Genomic DNA, 14,444 nt, shown 5'->3' with positions numbered 1-14,444 from the left:
GCCTAATCTTTCTTTGCTGTGCTGCCTGTGCTTTAATCCCCACTCTGTCATATTTGCCCCACTGCACAGACCCTGGCAGTGCAGGTACACAGTGACGCTGCCCTTGCCCTCTGTCCCTGTGTCCCTCTGTCCCTGGCACCTGCAGGGCCACAGGGACAGTCCTGCAGTCCTGCTCCAGTCTGGAGCAGCATCCCTGCTGTGCAAAGGGCTCCAGACCCCAGCACCATCCCCTACAACCCACGTGTCTCCCCGTGATGCTCCGTGGTGGCAGGGTGGCCCATGTGGCCTGTCCTTGCCGGGGGGATCCAGCCCTGCTGCACTGGCTGTGTGCCCATCACCACAGTGGCTGCCTGCCCTTCCCTTGGTGACATATCCGTCCCTTGCCTGTGCCAGTGTCCCTGGTGCTGGCCTAGCCTGGTCCCCACACTGTAGCAGGGTGGCAGCCTCTGCAGGGGTCCTTGGAGAGCTGGCTCCAAGTGAGGCCCAGATCTGTTTCCCTGCATTTCATAAGTCTGCTGGAGACTGCCCACTGGCAATTGAATTATTTGTCTTCAGGAAACTGGAGTTGTAGGGAGTCTGACTTCCTGGGTTCCAGCTGCCATTTGCTGCTTCAGGGGGTCTTTGTCTGAAAAGATGGATCCTGGGCAACACCTGTGCTCTTCAGGGTCTTCCAGTTCATGAAATTGATCTGAGTGGGACATTCAGGTCTTTTTCTAGAGTTGCTTTTTCTATGGCTCACCAAGTAATTTTGTTGAGATTTGGTTTTTTTGGTGCTGGCAAAAGATATGGAACAAAGGAGCCCCAAACAAAAATCTGTCTGGCATGCCTGTCAGAGATGCCTTGATTTCTGCCAATCCTCCAGCTGCTGGTTCCATCTGTTGTCTCCTGATTTTTTTTTTTCATTTGTAACCACCTTAGGGCACAAGCCACTTCTGTGTGTGAATCTAAAGGGACTGGTATGACACAATAGAATTCCTCAATGCTTCAGCAATACTACATATAATATTAAAAATGCTCAGCAAGAGATTTCCAATATATTTCCAACCACATCTGAAATAAACTTCTCATTAATGAATAATCAAGAATATCAGTGTTCCTTACGCTCTAGTTAAACATATGTGGCAGCTCTGATTTTTGTACTGGCGCATCTTTATTGTCATTTTAATAGTTTTCTTTTACCCAAACATCCCTACAGGGCACTTTCAGAGCATTTGACTGGCAGTGCCTGCCTGTGCATGCCCACTGGCACATGCTGATCTTCTGAGTAAGAGCTGAGCTGGAGAACACTGGCTTTGAATCATCAAGGGTTACTTGTTCATCAACATTTTGCTGCTGTCTTCTCTTGACCCTTCAGCTGCTCCTCCCAGTGTGACTTGCCCCAGTCTCTCTTCCTCTTCGCAAATGGGAAGTCTCTCTTCCTCTCAAATGGAAGTCTGGTCTCCCATTTTCCCTCCTCCTCCCTTTACTTTCCCACAAGCCACATTTTTTTGTGCTCTGTCATGCAGGGCTGGGAGTGCACCCAGCCTCTGCCAGGCACATCCAGGGGCTGGTCACAGCCTCCTGCTGTCACTGCAGTGCTGTGCTGGGCTGCCTTGCACACAGCACACACAGCCAGGCTCGAAGGCTGGCTTCATCCTCAAGCTCTTGTCTTCTGGAATAATGTAACCTTTGAAAATAGCAGTGCACTTGAAGTGTTATACTTACACAAGCAATGCCATGCTTGCTAGGTGTGCTGATGTTGCTGCTGATTTGCACACCTTTAATTTTGTTGTCTGTATTTATGCTACGCAAACTTCTTTCACAACTGATGGTGGTCCACAATTCTCAAAGTAAAAGATCACCCCACTACTTGGCATGCTTGTATTTTGTGTAGAAAAAGCCTAATAAATCACAGAAAGAGAGAAGATGGGAAAATACAGCTGCTGTGTCATTGTACTGCAGATTAAATCACATGATTTCAAAATTTTCAGCTGCATCAAGAAGAGCAAAGTCAGTAAAACACATGCAGAAGTACATGCAGTTTTGAGGCAGACTCATGGTGGACATGAGGGCTTTCTCAGGCCTAACAAATAATCTCTCTGGTTGGAGAGGTCTGTTTGAGAGATGGAGGGAGATATGAGGCAGCACATGGTCTGCTTTTTCTATCTGTGTAGGTTTGGTTGCTTATTTTATTTTAAAAGAGCTTCAAAATGAGCAACATATATCCCCCGCCTAAGTGAATAATTTTGTTTCAGTCCATAGTGTGGCATCTCAATTTCAGCTGCAAAGACTTTGGCTCAAGATGCCAGGCCCTGTGCTAGAGCAGCTGAGATGTGGACATGTGCTCCTCTGCCATCCCTGCTGTGGAGAGGGGGAGGTCAGGAAATCAAATGTTGGGATTAGTAACACAATACACCACAGTAGGCAAATTCACCAGGGCTCATCTGTTGGAGCCTGAACACTTCTGAGAGCATATTTAAAGCCTTTTGCTTTGGTGTGGGGTTTGGGGTTTTTAAAAATTGGTTTGGTTCCTTGGTTTTTTTTATTTCGTTTTTCAGTGGACTGAGCTCCTCTATGGATTTCACTCCAGGGAGCTGTGGAAGGGCTGGCCTGTTCTCATGGAGCAACCTGCAGGAAGACATAACAAAGACTAACAGAACTCTGAGGTAGATGACCTGCAGCCACATTAATTATTGATCATGTTAGCAGTTGATGAGTTGTGCTAAATTGATCTGTAGCAAGATAATGTGAATTAAAAGCTGCTTAAATATTTAGTTTTGGGCTCTTTCTATATGGCAGGAATTTGAATTAAAGGCTGCACAGGAGTCATGACTGGAATCAACTTTTCAGTAGAGACAAGCTGTCAGAATAAAAGGTGCTATCTAAATGTAAATCATGATTTCTTAGAGGAGGAATCTCTTGCAGGTAAACATTTTAATGGCGGACAAGAAATCTTTCCTCACAAAATTCTCTAACGGTAGGATGATAGATTAATATTTTCTTGTTATTAGTTTAATTCCTCCATATTTTACTTTAATTAAATGCTGCTGCATCTGAGGTAGGGCACAAAGCATTGCAGGGAAAAAGAGAGACTAAAAGCCTGTAGGAAGTGAAGGAGGACTATTGGCTGAAACTCCATATGTTTGTTGCAGCACTGCAATGCTGTACAGCTGGAGCACAGCTTGAGTGAAATGAATCTGTAGATGACTGGTGAGAGGAAGTAAGGGGGCTAATTCTGACATTGGATACATATATGTGTGTGTGTATATATATATCAGGCAAAAGAATTTGCTGATGACTCTGCACAGGGGCTTCTAACAGAAGGGAGCCAGTGCCCTGAGCTAACATGCCTTTGCCAGCGAGATAAGTCCCACTGAAGAAAAATCACTTCCTCTGAAGAAGAGCTGCTCAGATCCCCTCAGCATGCTCAGATCCTACTGCATTGCCTCACAAACTATTTTGAAAGACTTTATGATGTCATTAATAGAGTTTTGAAGGCTGACATGCATTCTTGGTTGGTTTAGGTGCTGCAGTCCCAAATAAATCCTTCCCTGGCTTCTCCCAGCCTTTCTCCAAAGAAACATCCTTAACGTAAAGCAGTCTTGATCCTTAAGTGGAAATGTGTTTTATCTCACCGGTTTAGTGCAAACAGGCTTGATTTATCTTTAGTGAGAAGAGAAGTCTCCTGCTTCTCCTACTGTGGTTTCTTCCTTACAGTTTGTCTCACTTCATTCCTTCATGTACCAGAGAGCACTTTGGTATTCAAGGGTATTTGTCTTGTTTTTTCTCACCCTTCACAAAGGCTGTCCTCTGCTTAACATGCACATTTTTTCCTTCAGAGCCATTTTCCTCTGTAGGCTCTCTGAGCTGGCCAGCTGCCAAACAGTAGGGTGAGCTGCATGAAAAAGCCTTGATCATTGACAGGCTGTCTTACAATTTCTTTCTTGTATTCAAGATGCAGATGGATGTTATTAGAAAGGTTTTTACTTCGAATGTGCGCAGCTTGTCCACATGGCTGAGATTAGTGCTCAATACTCATATAATGCTTTTCAGCCTCAAAAGGACTTTACAAGCTCCAGCCCTCAAAACACCCCCACAAGGTAGGTGCCCGAGTTTTGTTATGTGTGTTATAACAAGGAGGGACACATGTTAGTAACTTGTTCAAAGATGTATAGCACAGTGAGCATTGTAAAGGAAGGAATTATTTACACTTTCCTAATGTTCTTCTGTGATGTGTTCCTAGGAAAATAATAAGTTAAAAGACTTCACCATGGCAACATGCCTTCCCCCATGAAAAAAGCGATTAGTGACATCAAAAATTCAAATGTATCTCAGGTTATAGTACTACTAGATAAAAATGCAGCATTTCTAAAATTTATGAGGTCAAATATGCTACTGCACTAAACTTCAATTAATACAGCAGAACTGGAGCCTACAGGGATCGTCAAAGAGACTCAAATTTGATAGAAGATTTGGAGCACTTGCCTCAAACCATACTTCAAAACAGAGGGAAATGATTATAGGAAGAATGATGAAAAATGCCTTCTCAGTTGAAAGGACAATGCAGGATTATTTTTTCCTCTCCTTTGACTGCATGATTATAATTAAAACAGCTCCAGTAACCTGAACAGTCCCAGTATGAACTCCCTTCCACTGAAAGTTCTTGTAATATTGTACCTCACCTTAGTGAGGCTGAAATAAGCTGTAGCAGCAAAAGATATCTTTGTAACTATGTATTTACACTGAGCTTCTACTGGCATGAGTGTGCTGACATGCATTACCTTGCACAGACAAACCAGTGGAAGTTCCCAGCGTTGACCAGCACAGGTAACCTGGCCAGGGCCACTCTGGGATGTGGTTTCCAAACTAAGTGGGCAAGACCTCAAAGCTGTCGATAATCATTATTTAAGGTCTTTGTAACCTCAGTGGGCTTTAGGGCCTGCAGAGGTAGCTGGGAAAATTGGCTTGGAAAACAGCAGCCAGCTTGGCCCCATGAGGAACAGTTGATGAGGCTGTGAGATGGTGAGGCTCCTCTGAACAAACCAGCAGGGGCTGGCTGGGGCAGTCCACAGGCACAAGGGTTTGCTCCACAGACATACACCCACCTTATGCTTACTGGGTAAACAGATTGCAAATAGCATGTCTAGCCCAAGCCTTGAGGAGGGTAAAGCTTGATGGGCTAAAGCAAATATATATTTTAATTCTGTTCCCTCTTCCCTATTTTTTGGGAAGCTTTGCTGTCTTTCAAATTATTGGGGTCTTTTCACAGAGTGAATACTTGCATAGTTGTGTCAATAGAATGAAGGACTCTGCAGCATCTCAGGAAAGATGTTGAGTGTGACTGAGCTCTCTGGTGTGTCATGTAGGACTGCATGGTTGGTGCTGCATAGAGTAGGGTGAAGTATTGGAATGGTATAAACTGCTATATATGCTTTTTTAACCCCCCAAAACGTTTCTTTTTTTTTTCCCCCAGAATACTTTGATGTTCCATCTTATCTCCCTCTTGTTTCCCTGAGAAAGGTATCTGGCCCCATAAAGTACTCTGGAGAAAAGGGAAAAGTGAGTAATTTTCTGGTTTTATGACTACTATACAGTGTTTCAGGTAAATTCAGGGAAATGATGGGCACATAAATTAGTGAAATTTTTCTTAAGGGAAATTATAAGTGGAACAAGTTATCACATTTTTATGGTTCCTACATCCTAGGCCTTTAGTGCCAGCTACCTGATTTCACTTTATAATTGTGCGAGTGAGTGCATCTAGGCCAATTAAGTCTTTTCAGTTGCTTTCAAAAGAGTTGCAAATGCCTGCTAGAAGATGGAGATACCATGTGATTTAACTTTAATCATTTGGGTTGAGATTAAGAGATGTTTTTTCAGGGCCATGACTTCCCTGTGTAGTTTTGAAGAAAAGACATACATGTGCTCATACTGTGAGGTATTTTAATGAATAGCTCAAAGCTATACATTGCTTTGGATATCTTCAATACTTTTATTTCTCTTTAAAATTTACTGAAACAAAGATCTGCAAGCACTGCAGAATGGGTTCAGGCCACTTTTTTAGTCCGTTTTTTCTCAAATGCCATCAAATCTTCATCCACCTACAAATTCCTTTCTTATTTTCCACAAGATTAGCCTTGGAACCTTCAGGTTTGAGGCTCCCACAAAGAAAAGTGTGACTTAATTCCCACATGCCCAAATCTTTTTAAGATCTAACCACAGTAGGAAAATACTTCCCCTAACTTCAGTATTGGTCTCCACATTCAAATGAACTGAATAGCTGTAGCATTATTGATGGTTAAAAAAAAATTATATTTTTTCTTTAAAGGCTCCTCTTTGCCCTGTGAAGGTCTGCTATATGTGATTTTAATCAATTGTATTTATATTGACCAGGAGTATCAACCCACTATCAGGGTCAGAGATTTATATATAAGGTGAGAAGGACCCTCACTGGGAGTGTATTAGTGATGAGTGTGGGTTAAGGATTACAGGTACTTCAAATAAAACTTCAGAAAGTCTATTTGAAAGTAAACAAAGTATCCAGGTAAATACTTGACTTCTGAAGCATTGAGAATATTTTTGTAACACAAGAGGCCAAGACAGATTAATTAAAGCTGAAATTTTCTCCTGTGCTTCAAGTCCTCTGCTCCCTAGCAAGAGGAATCTAAGCTCATACCTGAATGCAGTAGTAATGCAAAGGCTCGAGGCAACATTGTTAGCTACTCACATCAACGGAATGAAGTTGCACAGCTCACTTCCACCTGAGAGAAGAACTGTTTGAACAGTTCGTGCGTCGCTAACGAGACACAGATGTCGCCATTGGGCAAACAGGGGTAGGATTGTTTTGTTGTTCGTCATGCAGCTCTTCCCAGGGCACAGCTGAGTGCACCTTAGAGAGGTGGCTCTCTCTGGGGGCTTCAAGCAGTGCATTATTTTTCTTAGCTGGAGACCCTCCTCTGCAGCAGCACTGTGAGAACCCCCCAAAAGCCCAGCAGGGATCAGGGAGAAGGTGCTTAGCTCTTTTAAACAAGCAGGATTTTGTTGGTCTCATTGAAAGACAGGGGCTTTAATCAGATGAGGACCTGGGCTGTAAAACGAAGATACACTGAACAGGAGAATGATCCAGCCCAGCTCTTCTCCCACTGAAGAATCTGCTTCCTCATGTGAATGCTGCTCACACACAAGCAAGAGCATGTGGATGCCAATCTCCACCCTCCAGTTTATTTGCAGGAGGGTACTTGTGAAGTATTTCAAGACTTCCTTATCCCAAAGACTAAATACACAGGACTGTCTCCATTCCAGCTAGCTTGAGCTGAAGGAAGAGAGATAAAATTTAAATATGGATAAAATTTAAATAGGAGTGTGGCTATAGTGGCAGTGCACAGGGCTCTCATCATGCCGGTCAGGTGCCAGCACATGTCAGTAGCCTTGTAAGTGGCTAATAGAAAAATATAAAAAAAAAAAAGGAAAATTCTTGGCAAATAGCTTCCTCCAACAAAATCTTTGAGAGTTCCTTTATTTTTCAAAAGTTACATGTTCCAGAGAGTCATCTATTATTTTTCAAAAGTTACGTGTTCCAGAGAGTAATCTATTTGCCACAAAGAGTTAATCTCAACTACCTCTTTCTGTCCAATTACTTCCCACATGTCAGTTTCTCTTCCTGACCTAGAAAACTTATTTACAAGATATACTTGGTTGGCTACAGATCTTCATCTGCAACTTCCCTCTGCTACTTGCTCTGCTAAGCACAGCAACAAAGACAGAGGCTTTATCTTCTTATTTTAATGTTTTTTCTAGAAAGGAAAAGTGAAACAGGCAGTGTGTTCCCATGTTCTTCTGCACGAGAAGGCAATGGTGCATGTTCTCAGCACAAATCAGTTGTTGCAGGGGTAGGAAGATAGTGTTTATCACAGCTAGCTGCTGAATGTTTAAGGAGTATTATGAGTATCTGTTACATAAATGAAACAAATAACAAAATTAACATAAAAACCCTGAGGGAAAGTGATAAGTTGTTGCTGTCTGTCTTAGATCCAAGAAACACAGGGAATACATTGTGTAAACTTCTACCTCAGAGCTAGTGACTGCTTAAGAGTGCAGTACTGCTTGTTTTTGTCTGGTCCTTCCCATCTCTGTTTTTGTGTTACTGGAGGATTTCTTGTGTTACTGGAGGACAACTGAGTTTTATCCTTGAATTTATCATTATGCATTTGTACAGGAGCTGAAGGTTACAGTGGAAATAGGCATCTCTTTGTATTAAGTTCATTACAAAAGGAAAGGAATAGAAAGTCTTAATTTTCACTGCTGACATTAACAGAAACTGTAGAATCTACGAAACACATTTGGTCATAATAGTATTTTGAACCTGAAGTGTGTAATTTTTTTAATGATCTGCCTATTAAGAATATTCTTTGAATACAGGTTCAGTAAGGAGCTCTGCACACACAAGGTCAGGCATATTGTCATTAAATTGTCCAGAATGATCAAAACAATTTCACAATGAGCTTAGGTCACCTTAGTAGTTTAACTCAGTGTCCATTGACCAGGAATAAGCTTTCTTTGGACAGAATAAAACTGGATTTTTAAACTCTTTTATTCCCGTTACTGGATGGTTTCTTCCTGGAAGAATAGATGGAAGACAAATCGATGGAGTCTGGTATCGCTAATTTGTAAGTAACAAAAATACCAACTTTTATAGAACTCACTGAACTTAAAGCTGATTCTATCCATTTAAATTGGTACCTAGTACTTGTCACATTATGATATAGGTGTGAATATGCTTTGCCAGGATATGTATGCACAGCAGAGAAACATTCACTTAAGTACACACCCACACATCCCCATATGCTTTGAACAGATCTAAATGGTGACTGAAGGATGAAGAAGGCTGAGCCACATAAACATTATCCACAATTACTATTAATTTCAAGGCAAAGCAATAATTCATAAAGGTTGTTAGGAAGCAATGTAAATGCAAATGCTCTTCTAATAAGTGCTGGCAGTATTATGTTGGAACGTGTTTGTGATTCACCACAGTGTGTTAAGCAGGGAGGAGCGTGGATGATTTCTGTGGAAGATGGTGACAAGAGTAAGGAGGTGAAAACTGACAGGAATGTGGCGTTTGGGGACTCGGTCCAAGGAACAGCTCTAGCATGGGCTGACTTAGCAGTGCAGTAAGGGCTTGGTGCTGGAGTGAGGATGGGCAATATCTGGAATAATTAATCAATAATTCATTATGGAAAAATGCTACCAGCTGTAAAATTAATTTGTAGAATAATGCCCTCCAGTAATGCCATGAGTTATAAATATATTCATATTTTTTAAACGTCTAGTACAAGCTGAAGACAAATGCTTCAATAATATAATATATAATATATAATATATAATATATAATATATAATATATAATATATAATATATAATATATAATATATAATATATAATATATAATATATAATATATGTCATATGTCATATATCATATCTGACTTTAGAAAAATGAAAATGTTTCTGATGGCAGCCAGTAAAAATTAGGCAATTAGTATAGAACCCTAGTACTGAAAACAGAGCACTGAGAGCAAAAGATCTTAATAACAATGTTAACAACTTTTTTTTCTCATATAAATATTTTATATCCTGGTGCAGGAATAAAGTTCCTATCTCCTATGTTTTTCATTTTCCCCACAGAACTTTACATGTTTTATTTATCATTCTGCATGATCTATTAGGTAACTTTATCACTGAGTGTTTTATGAAAAGCAGTATTGTTGGATAATAATGATCATCTGGCCATCTATCATTAATACATATGAATTATATTATTTTAAGGACTTAGCCAGCTTTGAATAAATAGTAATCCCATCTATATTTGACTTTTAGACAATTTCTACTTTTGATACTTTCACACAATCATGTAATATTTGGGTTGTAGAAACTTCAAAAAATTATTTTAAATAATGCAATTATAGTTATTTCAGAAAGAGTAAGCTTGTGCTTTCTCTTAGGAAATATATTGGCCTAAGTGTAAAATAATGGAATGTAAGTTTGGGCTTTAATTTGCTCAGTAATTTAAATTTCAAAGGCAATGAGTAAGAATGAAATATTTTTTTCCTTATTTGGGATGTTGTTTACTGAAATACATTATTTGAAATATATGTGACACCAAATATACAGATCATGAAACTGTAATGACATACATTCCACAGCTGAAATTGTTCCTATGTATATCCTGCCTATATTAGTTGATGGATGGCTGTTTGGAAAGGATCGGAGTGAGTTTTTTAACCTATACATTATTCAGAAAGTGTCATCTATCTAAAACAATACTGGCTTTAGTCTCTCTGATACTTTTGCCACTGTGTAGCAGTTGCAATTTGAGACCCACACAGAGCACCTCTCCATGCTGGCAGCCTGTCCCAGAGCACACCAGGACCGAAGCACTGACTTATTGCTGTGTGCTTTGTACCATCCCACTGAACCAACTTCTTCCACCACACATCCTCATGTGCAAGAAATGCAATCTCACTGTTTCTCTCTGTGGTTCATTTTCTGTTTAAAAAAAAAAAACAACTCAGCAAAATGCTGCTGCTACTGTTACTAGAAACAGCTTTTTGCTGTGCTTCTTTATATCTCAGAAATTTAGTTGCTAGTTTTGTGGCTCTTTTCACAGAAGGAGAAGCTGGGGCAGATGTTGACATGAGATCTGGAGCACACCTTCCCGGTGGGGGTAGCAGGACAGAAGACCTCCTATCACCACTTTTACTCCTGACGGATGAGGAGCAGACCTGTACCGTGGTCACAAGCACAGAGGAAGTTTGTGTAGATGTTGCAGAGCTTCAGAAACACACGCTTGACCTTCAAGAGTTGCTGCTGATTTGTTCGGTGCTCACACAGTGTGCAGCACAGGCCTCCTGCTATGCCTCCTGGGTGCTGCTGCAGTACAGCCACCTTTCCTTTTGTTTGGGCACCTTTGTCAGTACGGCTGAAGGGAACACTGTGTGGACTGTGAATTCCTCTCCAAGATCATGTAAATACTTGGACAGTACATATTGTTTCTCTAGTATTAATCTAACTAGCTAAAGCTGGTTTGCATACATCTGCAGCTACAGCAGAAGTTCAATGATAAATATTCCCAAACGTAGCTATGCAAATAGTGGCAAATTCTGAATAAATACATGAAATGCATATAGTCAAAAATTCTTCCATTTTTCCTTCAAGAAAAAAAAAGGATGATTTTTCCTTTATGGTACAGGCCAGGTTCTCTTTTGCAGCCTTTAGAATTTCATACATCTTATGAGTATAAAAGGATCATAAAACCTGGGGTAAACATTCATGGATTATTTTACTATGGTCTGTGTTGGTCCTCTATCCCACCCTCTGGATCAGAGGTGCAGAGTGGTTGTTCCATATTGTGCCCATACATAGGTGATTACTGGATGACAAATATCCAAAATAACAGAGGATATTATGTAAAAAATTAGCAGACAAAAACCACCCAAACAAACAAGCAAACTCACATACCCTTGATCATAATAAAAAAGGTACTAAAAACTGGAATTGCAAGTGGTAGTAATCCCAGCCATGAATAAATCCCAAAAGGTGAGAGTCATTCTTGGAAATGGTGCCACCCTAAAGAGAGAGCATAGAGGCTAATCTTATTTGAAGGATAAGATCACCTCCCCTTGATAGTGGCCTTACTTGTGCATAAAATAATTAATCTTTGACTTAAAATCCAACAAAATTGGCTTCAGCCCAGTCCAGAGGGGATGGCTACTCTTGTCAAGGTCAGCTCTGGAGGGGTTCACCAGGCCAATACCTCTGTTCCCCTATAACTGTCTACCTCCATGAATAGTTATGGAAGTATCTTTTTATGGTTGCCAAGAAGGTGCCAGGAAAGATCTGGGAAGGAGAGGGGCAATCCTGAGGGCTGGAGTTTAACTGCATGAATCTGCTGCAGCTGTCATGCCATCTCCAGGAGATAGATGGAAACAAGTACCTACCCAAGAAATGGGTGAAAGGAACATTCCTGGGCTTATAACCATACAGACTGTATGGTTATAACTTGCTAAACTCCCTCAAAGCAGCAATGGCTTATTTTTTACCAGGGCGGACTGGTGCATCCCAAGCAAACCAAGCATTTAACTGTGGGTGACTAACTACAGGTGTAATGAATTGGAAGCCATGTGGCTAAGCCAAGTGCAAGCTTTTAGAAATGTATCGTCTTGAAAATGAGGTTTAGCAAATGAACAAAATGCTCTCAGAACTGCTGAATTTGTTTTCTTAGCATTTTAGTAGCTGTTTGACCTGACCATTTCAAATTACCTCTTGAAAGAAATGGACACATTCAGGAGGGGAGATACGCTGTATTTCTAAGGCGAAATGCTTCTATAAAATAACATAGCTATTACTTATAGCTATCCGGAAAGATATTATGCTGAGCTGTCGTATTTTGTGTTGCAGCCTTTCCATACTGTTGAAATATCAACATCATATGTACTGCGTGTGTACAGTTAACTCTTGGTTTCCTGGTGTAAGATGGGTAGGAAACCTGTGTAATGTATTAACATGACCAGAAAAACACCCCCCCTTCCCCCCTCAAAAAACCCCCACTCCATTGTGAATTAGGGTAAGACTAGGTAACACCTGAAGACTATTATCTAGCCTGAAGAGTAACCAATAAGCAAAATGAAAGGCATGTCCTGGTATATATGTGTATTTTAAATCATACTGATTTTTTGTTGAAGCTGGAAAACAGGAAGACAGTGAGACTAAGAGAAAATGTAAGTTGCAAAAACATTTGATACCATAAATTATGTTTTGTTGAATACTTGTAGTGAAAAATGTGGGTTTCTGGAGATAATTGCATGTTTTCTCAAGTAATAACTGTCCTTACTCCAAATCTTGATGATTATTTACTGATTTATTGTTGGTTTTTTTTTTTCTATTCAGAAATAACTAGACTGATTTCAGCAAGAGAAAAAGCCCAGCATAAAGGACATGCTAGTATCCGCCATGGAGGATATGAATAATCAGAAGTATTTGCATTATACAAATATGTTGCTTACAGACACTAAAAAAGGTGTTAACACAACACATCCTTAAATATTATTGAGACATTGTTAAGTATATTTGTACATAGTTCTCTGTGTACAATTCCCTTCTTTCATTCATTCATTCCCATTTATAACAATTCATGAAGCGTGTGCTAGGCCTTTGACACAGACCTATAACCATTGAGATTTGTGACACTGATCAGAATACAATGAGAGCCCTGAAATCCCATTCTCTGAAGTGAAACATCCCTATGAATCACAGGTATTGTGTTACCAGACAGCACAGCAAAAAATTAACCAGAGCAAAACGCTCGACTTGGTGCTGTTACAGCTAATAGGTCTGAAATGAAAGATAATTGCATATTAAAATAGAGTGGGTAGCTCTGTTTTGATGTAGAGATATAAAGATGTCAGGCAAGCTAGGCTGCTGCTGCAGCAGGGAATGGGTGCCCTGAAGTGATTGAGGAGTGAAGCCTGAGAGAGCATTCCTCACATTCCTGTGGCACTCCTCCTATACATATGCCCCCAAAAAAAGGGAATTCCAGCACTCCGGATTGGTAAACTGAGCTTCAGAAAAGCTGGCACTTTTCTATAGCTGCAGGCTTGATTCATTTGAAGGAATTATTATCATCTCTGGATGATGAACACGAGGCATATTTAAACTGTTATTTTTTAGGGCAAAGGACATGACATTTCTAATCTGTTACTAAAAAAAAAAAAAAAAAAAAAAAAATCCCCCATAAGGACTTCTAGTAAGCACCAAAAGCACCAATAAGCTAGATGTAGAGAATGTGGAGCACTCCCTAGTATTTTCCCATGATCTGCCCAGAATAATTGGTATTACTGCAAAAATATTTTGCTGACACATCTGAGTGGGATTAGCCCAAAGAGCTATCCTTGTTAATGAGCCATATCTAGAAATTGAGTAGGTTTAGTAGATTACTGTCTGAAGACACAGCATTTTTGAGAGCCACTTACGTCTAAAAGTGTAACATATTTTCTCCTGGGACTAGCAGTGTATGTTTTGTAAGGAAAAGATGGTTAGCCCTGGGAAATTTCACAAATAAAAAAATCAAATAAAGATGACACTACCTTACTTGGAATTGAAATGTGACTGCTAGTGACTGGTAATTAAACAGATTTATTAGTGTTGACATTATTTACATTGCGTGATCGGTATCAGCGAAGGGTACACATCACTTGTGAAAGCAAATACACTAATAGTATTACCCCGCCGCTAATGGCACGCTAATAATACTTCCATGCTCCGCGTTTGTCAGGCTGCTGCTGAGACGTGCTCGGTGTCGTGGTAAACAAAGAAAATCAGCCATGTTGCGAGACCCTTTATTCTTTAAAAACTTAAGTTCACGTGAGGAGCATCCGCCGCTAGATAACCCCCAGAACAGTGATAAATTAACGAT

This window comes from Camarhynchus parvulus, chromosome 4 (genome assembly GCF_901933205.1).
Source record: "Camarhynchus parvulus chromosome 4, STF_HiC, whole genome shotgun sequence".
Taxonomy (NCBI): Eukaryota; Metazoa; Chordata; class Aves; order Passeriformes; family Thraupidae; genus Camarhynchus; species Camarhynchus parvulus.
Note: the sequence above shows the minus strand (reverse complement) of the source record.